The sequence below is a fragment of the Anoplophora glabripennis genome, unplaced genomic scaffold (assembly GCF_000390285.2).
Source record: "Anoplophora glabripennis isolate ALB-LARVAE unplaced genomic scaffold, Agla_2.0 scaffold143, whole genome shotgun sequence".
In the NCBI taxonomy this organism is placed as follows: Eukaryota; Metazoa; Arthropoda; class Insecta; order Coleoptera; family Cerambycidae; genus Anoplophora; species Anoplophora glabripennis.
Window position 1 is genome coordinate 778509 of NW_019416225.1, and position 8410 is coordinate 786918.

The 8410-nt window shown below is 35.0% G+C and overlaps 2 non-coding genes across 2 annotated transcripts; both read right to left on the minus strand.

The window, feature by feature from the left end:
- Positions 1–721: 721 nt before the first annotated feature.
- Positions 722–792, minus strand: Trnag-gcc. Its single transcript has one exon. It is a non-coding gene; the product is annotated as a tRNA-Gly (tRNA).
- A 275-nt stretch (positions 793–1067) lies between these two features.
- On the minus strand, positions 1068–1139 carry Trnaw-cca. Its single transcript has one exon. It is a non-coding gene; the product is annotated as a tRNA-Trp (tRNA).
- Between the last annotated feature and the right edge of the window lie 7271 nt (positions 1140–8410).

The window sequence follows — 8410 nt, forward strand, 5'->3', positions numbered from 1 at the left end:
AAAATAAGCAATATTATAATTATTTATTTGAAACAAATAATAATTTACATAATAATAATTAATAACCATTTATAAATATGAAATTTTTGGAGTGAAAAAATTAAATTTCATCACGTTTATTGATTTATTGATTTTTTAATAATTTGCGGACATTAAATCGTCGGACACTTATATCACTATTTTGTACAGTAAATTTAAAAGTGGAAAAAATGAAAATTAGATATGTGGTAATCGATTTTTCATACCCCGTGAAAATTCCGATTTCCAGCTGTCGGACTGAAAAAACGCGGCTTGAAATTTGTCGGACAACAATACTTTTTGACTGAATTAATTATTTACAATTAATTTTACTAAAAATTACCTATGTGGTAATTGATTTTCAATACCCTGTTATTTTGGCATGTTTCGACCGGTAGACACGTCAATGTCGGAGGAATTTCTGTCGGACAAATTTAAATCGGCATTTGCAACAAAATATCCAGTTACTTAAGCTAAAAATAAAAGATGTGGTCTTGAGTTTTCAAGACCCCGGGAAATTGCCATGTCTTTGGACTTTTCCGAGTGGAAAAGCGGAGGAATTGAGAAAAGTCGCGGAGGAAAAATGTGGTAGACTGGTCAAAAGGATGCCCCTCAGGAGTTATAAAGTATGTGGTAATCAACTTTCCAGAAGGTGCCTGTACTGTGGACTAAAATATAATATAAAGAAATAAAAAAAGCTTCATGCATCGGCCGGGAATCGAACCCGGGCCGCCCGCGTGGCAGGCGAGCATTCTACCACTGAACCACCGATGCTTGCGTAATGGGAAGGTATAACTGATACTAATATCTCTAATGTAGAATAAATTCGTCAAAGTTGTAGTCATATGTTAACATTACACATATTTTATTTAGTAGATGTTTTTCTGATTCTGGAGAAGCTACTTAAGAAATGATACTTTAATTTAAATATTACTTATTGGTATTTAATATATGTAAATGTAGACGAAATTAGAATAAATCAATAATTTTTAGTCATTCACAATTATCTTGTGAGAAAAATCAATAAAAAAAAAATTAAAAAAAGTAGTTGACCCCGACGTGATTTGAACACGCAACCTTCTGATCTGGAGTCAGACGCGCTACCGTTGCGCCACGGAGTCGTTGTGAATATTCTTGCAAAAGGGTATTTCACACTGTTTTAAGAGCGCCAAAACTTACAGTTACATCTTATAACAACTTAGTTCGATGAGAATTTGAAACTTTTAGAATTAAATTATCCATGTTGTCTTTAACATTAAAGTAGAGTAAATCTGCATCTTATTGTTGGTGGATAAAATAAACAAACGGTAAAACAATAATTATAACATTGCAACACAGCGTGTTTTCTACCACGTGACCTATTCCGACATAGACATTAGCAAGCATTAGATGTAATCGAAATAATTACATATTTATACTGAAACATCTCCGAAGGCGACTGTGAAAAAAGTTAAAGTTTGCCCTTGAAAGCAATTGAAGCGCGCCATCGTGATACGATTATACTGAATTAGCGGCGATCTCGCTTTGTTCCGGTTTTTATTAAAATTACATCAATTACCTTGAAGATATATAGAAGAAGCGTAAGTACTCACATAAACACATTCGTTAACATGGACGTAACAAATAAATCGGTGCGGATACTGTCACATAACTACTTGGATTGCATAATCCAAGGAAAAATCGTTTTTTATTTTCAATTTGCAATATTCAGTTCCTTTATCTTCAACCTCAACTATATTTTGGTTTGCCCCCCCTTATATACTCCAGAAGCTGGAGAATTGTTGCTCCACGTAGATTGATATTTTTCTATAACATACATAAAACTTACGATAACATAGAATTTAGCATCTTTACATTAATTTACTCTAATATGTTTCAATAGAGCGTTTCTATTTCAAAACTTGATGCATTCATCCCTCGCCACATTCCTTATTCTAATGAGCCCTATTGAAGCTGCGTACTCTTCAAACAAGCACTCTGCACATGCATAAACAATCACTGTCAGCGTAAAATTGCCCTTGATATATGGCAGAGCTCCTTCATGCAATTTATATTGGCAATTACGCGCGAATATTGACGCGCTGAACTGTGTTAGCGTGTCTAACCATATTGGAGATAGCACTTGAGTGTTGGGTCTGACAAACTCCCAATTATTGGATGACAGTCACTCTGGTTTTGACATATAAACACAACTGTAATAGTAATTTCGGATTTTTATTTAATAGACATTTTGCAGAAAGGTTTTGAATAGACCCAATAAGTGCAAGATTGTGGATTTGACTAAAAATCATGGAAGATGATGGAAATATATAATAATGATCAAATGTAGTTATTAATTTTGATTAATTGAATCCAATATCATTCTTGTTTACATCCTCGCCTTCTGGCAAGATTTTAGCCGTTTCTAGTAACAAGGACAACCCATTGTGCTGCCCCAGTGCCATTAGGGTTTAGATAAAACTGACAAATTGTGGAACATTACATAAGTACACAGAGAAGAGCACTTGCGAGCGTGGTAAAGCGTTTACATTACCTATAATTACATATTAAGTACATACCATTTACCTAATCACAGTCAAATGTTAATAGGAAATAAATTATTTGAGTCACGTTATGGTAAGGACATTTCAGGAGTATGTTCCCGTCCTTCTGGTTTCTGTGTAAATCGCTGTTGTACGGCGACAGAAACTCACACGTTTAAAAATGCATTAGATGAATAGAAATTGAAACGCTGTGAATATAGTGTTATTCGTATAGATGTCGCTGCATCAAATATATTTGTAGTAAATTGGTGTTTCATTCATAATGTTCGAGAATTTTTATAACCACAGTAACAGACTAATCTCCCTAGACAACAGTATGTTGATGCGTTTGACAGAGAAACGTAAGAATTTGATCCAAAATACAACTTAAAATAAAAAAATAGTTATACTTTCGTTACAATCCGAAATAAGCTCTTCAACGTTAAGTTTTGGATGAAATGTTATAACTAAAATAAAATTTAGAAACAGATTTTAATAATACAAGACAAAAAAATAACACTAATTAATATACAGGGTGGCCAAATGAAAATGAAACAGAGCCATTTTCAGGAACTGCGTCAAGATTGTAGAAAAACGCTCAGATCCGTCGATTTTAGATTAAAGGGGGACATTCTTTGCTGGTATTTTTGACTCCGCCAATTTCACCCCCAAGCAAGGGTAAGCATCACCCCAAAATATTTAAATGGCATTTGGGGTTCTTTCGTTTTCATTTGGCCACCCTGTATAACTCCTAACTTACTAGTGACTATCATTGAAAAAAAATACTCTGTAATTCTTGAGTCACGTTGTTTTAGATCTGCCGTTTCCGACGAAACAATGAAATAACTCAGCGGGCTCGATAAACTGAGGCACTTGTTTTCAGATTTCTCACAGCTCGTTAACGCCACATCGTATTTTAAATGCTGTCTCTTAAACATCTAACTGGAAGAAATCAAATCGGTTCAGCGGTGAGTTCAAAGAAATTGTCCGCAAGCATAATGATTTCATAGCGTAACCAGTCGTCGTTTTTTTTATAATATGTGAAACAATCAAATGGTAATTTACTACCGTTTGTGCAATATCTCGTTATTCAAGCTACTGACGACGCCGTACGGCGTTACAAAAATCACCTCAGTTTCGAATTGTTGAAACTAAAAAATTTGTAGTTTGACTGGAGAACCGTAACATAAAGTTACACCACTGAAACTAGTTACAAATCCACAGCGAGCAAAATGTCCAAACTTAAGTCGGATTTCGCTACAAGATATCTGCGGGCGTGCAAAGAGAGTGATCGATCGTCGACCCTGGTGCAATACCTAATCAGTATCTGTAATACGTACCCCAAGTTTATTGTCATTTGCATTGTACAAAGGCCTTTGNTACAGAACACCAGTGGCAAATTTGAATGAATTGTAGAACCGCCTATTTCAATCAATACAGCAAATGTCACCAGAGGTGATACGCAACTCCATTAGAGCAGTAGCACAATGTGCTTAAGTCTGTTTAACAGCAGACGGTGGAAATTTTGAACAATTGTTGTAACTCATCTGTCGTAATTGTTTATCTAATGATTGAAAATTGAAATTTATAAATATATATTTTTATTATTTTTGGATATTTGATACTTCTATATCTCGAAAAATACTGGTCTGATTGAAAAATCATAAAGACACTTTTTTAAAACCTGATCTAGCTTAATATGATCCCACAGTCCGTGTCCGCGAATTTTGTAACACCCTGTATATTATAATAATGCAAAAAAGGAAGGAAATAAGATGTTTGAGGATCTTCATCACATGACTCGTTGGAAGGGTCATTTTAGATGAAAAATCCGTGGGGTGCTATTAAATTAGAGTGTTGAAGTTGAAGATAGGGGTGAAAATGCACTTTTGCAGTTTTTTAAATATACTCGTAGCACGAAAATGAAGCAAAATTTTAGTATAGTTCATAGGAAAAATTTTATAGAGAATTGAATTTCTCATCGAAGTGGCTTATTTAAATAATGTAAAAGAAAAATTTTATGCAAAAAATCGTTAATAAACAATTTTAAAGAAAGCAAAAAATAAGATTTTTTCATTTTTTTTTACTTTTTTAATAAAATAATTGAGTAAAAACTTGAGTATTTAAGTACAGTAAAGTTTATTAATAATGTATATACAGTGTGTCTACGGATGAAGTTGACAAGAGGAGAAATTCTTTTGTTTTTGACTTTAGCGAAAAATTTCACTCTTTATAAAAAATTCTGCCCCTCGAAAAAATGAGGCTGTCATACAAACATCTTAGATTAGATATATAGGGTGCTCATAAATTAAAAAAACACGAAAATACTCAAGAGAGAAGTACTATTATTTATTATTTTACACAACATTTTTATAAAACAAATCTGTTTATAACCTCAAATAATGTACTAGTACAAATTTTAAAATCGAAATTTCTTCTCTGACTTTTACTCTATATGTATAGCTACTTCCCATCTAAAAAATTTAATAGCACTCTGCGGTTTTTTCATCTAAAATGACTATTTGAACAATTCATGTAATCTTGAACGTCATAATTCCTTTTAAAATCCACTATTCAATAGCCTATGACTATCATTGAAAAAAATTCTGTAATTCTTGAGCCACGTTGTTTTAGGTCTGCCGTTTCCGACGAAACAATGAAATAACTCAGCGGGCTCGATAAACTGAGGCACTTGTTTTCAGATTTCTCACAGCAGGCTGCGAACTACTGCAAAGTTAACGCCACGTCGTATTTTAAATGCTGTCTCTTAAACATCTAACTGGAAGAAATCAAATCGGTTCAGCGGTGAGTTCAAAGAAATTGGCCGCAAGCGTAATGATTTCACAGCGTAACCAGTCGTAGTTTTTTTTTATAATATGTGAAACAATCAGTTGGTAATTTACTACCGTTTGTGCAATATCTCGTTATTCAAGCTACTGACGACGCCGTACGGCGTTACAAAAATCACCTCAGTTTCGAATTGTTGAAACTAAAAAATTTGTAGTTTGACTGGAGAACCGTAACATAAAGTTACACCACTGAAACTAGTTACAAATCCACAGCGAGCAAAATGTCCAAACTTAAGTCGGATTTCGCTACAAGATATCTGCGGGCGTGCAAAGAGAGTGATCGATCGTCGACCCTGGTGCAATACCTAATCAGTATCTGTAATACGTACCCCAAGTTTATTGTCATTTGCATTGTACAAAGGCCTTTGTAGATCATTTTCATACTCATTTATTCATAAAAAAGTCCGTGACTATTCCCTGTACGAAAGTGGAGCGTCGAGTGGGCAGAGCGCCTGTCATCTCGAAGACGGCACAAGGGTGTCCCGGAGTGACAGCTGACACCACGTGAGCCGGTATCGTTCGTCGCGCATCTCCGAACCCCAGCTGTGATCCGGAGGTGGCGCCTCAAAACTAAAATACGAGCGAACAAGTGTAGGCAACGACTAATCTGATTTACACATATCACAACATGGAGTTTAATGTCGAGGTGATTTTCCTTTATTTTTCTGGCCATGTTTTTATTAAAGTTATAGCCACCTGTCGCAACAAAGTTCAACGCTTCGCCTTATCGCTCGGTGTTGCATTTCAACAGGGGTTTCACATACTTCTTCGATATTTTTCGTGGACGCACATCCGTAACAATGCACGAACACTTTTCAAAATGAATTCTTTGAAACAGCAGCCTCATATCGCCAATTACCCGCAGGAGGAAATGATGTAATTGCGGGAAATTGAAATCATTTTTGGAAAGACATTATTGTTTTCTGATTTACTGCTAACGCTGAGGCCAGGGAACATTTCTCGGTTCGGTCAGGCTATTTAATACAATAGCAACTCGCTTTTCAGTGAAATCGCATTAAGAAATTGAAGGCATTGGCGGCGTGCCATCGCATGATGTGTAGCGGAAACGGAGGTGCTCACGGCACGCCGAAGCATGCGGTTTCTCCTTAGCAGTCCAGAGCCGTTTCCTATCATCTGGTTCACAGGACGATCCGCCGCCGCCTTGACTATATGTGACACAGGCGCTCCATATAGGCGATCTATCGATTCCTGACGGGAATGCTCACATTCGCCGAGGATTTATTGCCTCAGGAAAAAATAAGTGCCGTTCGGAAATAACTTATTAGTGAATTGGACGTTTGTTTATCCAAACGGCAGCGTGCGTTATTCGTAGAATGTTGGAGAAAGGTTTCGAAAGATGTGCAAAAAAATATACAATATAGGGTCTTCCAATATTTCGTGTTCGTGTACTATTATACAGGGTGTTTCAGGATTAAGTACAAACTTTAAGGAGATATTCCTCATAAAAGAATAAGAAAAGGATCAAGTATAAATTTTTTTCCAGGCACGCTTCATTTTCGAAATATAGGTCGTTAAAGATTTTTCAAGTCCCGCAAGCAACCAGTGGCGGTGTTATGGGGACTCAGACTCATTGAATTATAAAAAAATGAATACGGCCCTATTGAAAATAAAAAATGATGCTGTTCTTAGATAGAACAGTGTGTTATCGACAAAAAGTGTACATTCACTTTTTCCTAACTCTTATAGTTTCATGGCAAAATTTGTTTTTCGAAAGGGTGCTTCTGGATTCTGTCGATAAGCTTTAAAATGAACCTCAACAAAAATTTTCGAGTAGGCTGCTGTCAAGCAATGTTAATTTGACGATTTAAATGTTATTTTGCGAATTGTTACATAAATTATCCATTAGATAAAGCGTTCAAACTAATAACAAAAATAAGTTTAATAATGCTGTCCATATTTTCGAGCAATGAATATGCAGAAGCACCCTTCCGAAAAATCAATTTTGCCATGAAACTATAAGAGTTAGAAAAAAGTTAATGTACACTTTTTGTCAATAACAAACTGTTCTATCTAAAAATAGCGTCATTTTTTATTTTCAGTAGGCCCGTATTCATTTTTTTTATAATTTAATGAGTCCCCATAACTCCGCCACTGGTTGCTTGCGGGACTTCTATACTTCTATGGAAAAATGGTATCTTATAAGAAGATGTGTCATGCCAAATTTGGCTTGAATAGCCTTCTTCATTTAGAAGTTATTTAAAAAATTCGAATTTTTTTAAAAATCTTTAATGTCCTATATTTCGAAAATGAAGCGTCTCTGGAAAAAAATTATATTTGATTTTTTTCTTATTTTTTTTTTAAATGGAATATCTCCTTGAAGTTTATTGACTTAATCCTGAAACACCCTGTCGATATAAGCAAGTTAAACTAAAGTTGCCTCTGCCCATTAAACGATGTACTAAAATTACAAAGATGATGGTGTGAACTAGATGTTATATAAATAAAATAAATCGGGTTTCAAAATCCAAGCTTTATTGGACCATTTTAAAGCATACCTACTAATTTGTTTATAAATGTGAATAAGGAATTTTGATGGGCCAATTATTGAAGCGAGCATATTCTCCATACGCTCCCATTAGTCCTCAAACTGGTCTAATGATTCCGACACGCCAGTCCAATAACGTTGAAAAAAAAAAACAACTTTTACTATTACTGTTAATTTGTAAGCGCTTGTAACTTATTACCTGTTACGTAAAATATTGGTGCATCCTCAGCATAATTAAACGACAGCTTGGGAAACATTTAGTATTTCTCGATGAAAGATTACGACCATTACTCTGTTAGCACTTGCAGATCGTGTTACTCTCGTTTCACCTGGTGAACATTCGTAGAACATAGATTGCCGATTTCGTCTTAATGGTTTGTCTCAGCATAGCCGGTAATTTGTTATAATGTAATTTTAATTGGCTCAATTCGTCTGTTCATCAATAATCGCATTCACAGTTTCATGATTTGTTATTCCTTATAATTTGAATAATCTGTATAATGTGGATGTAATTG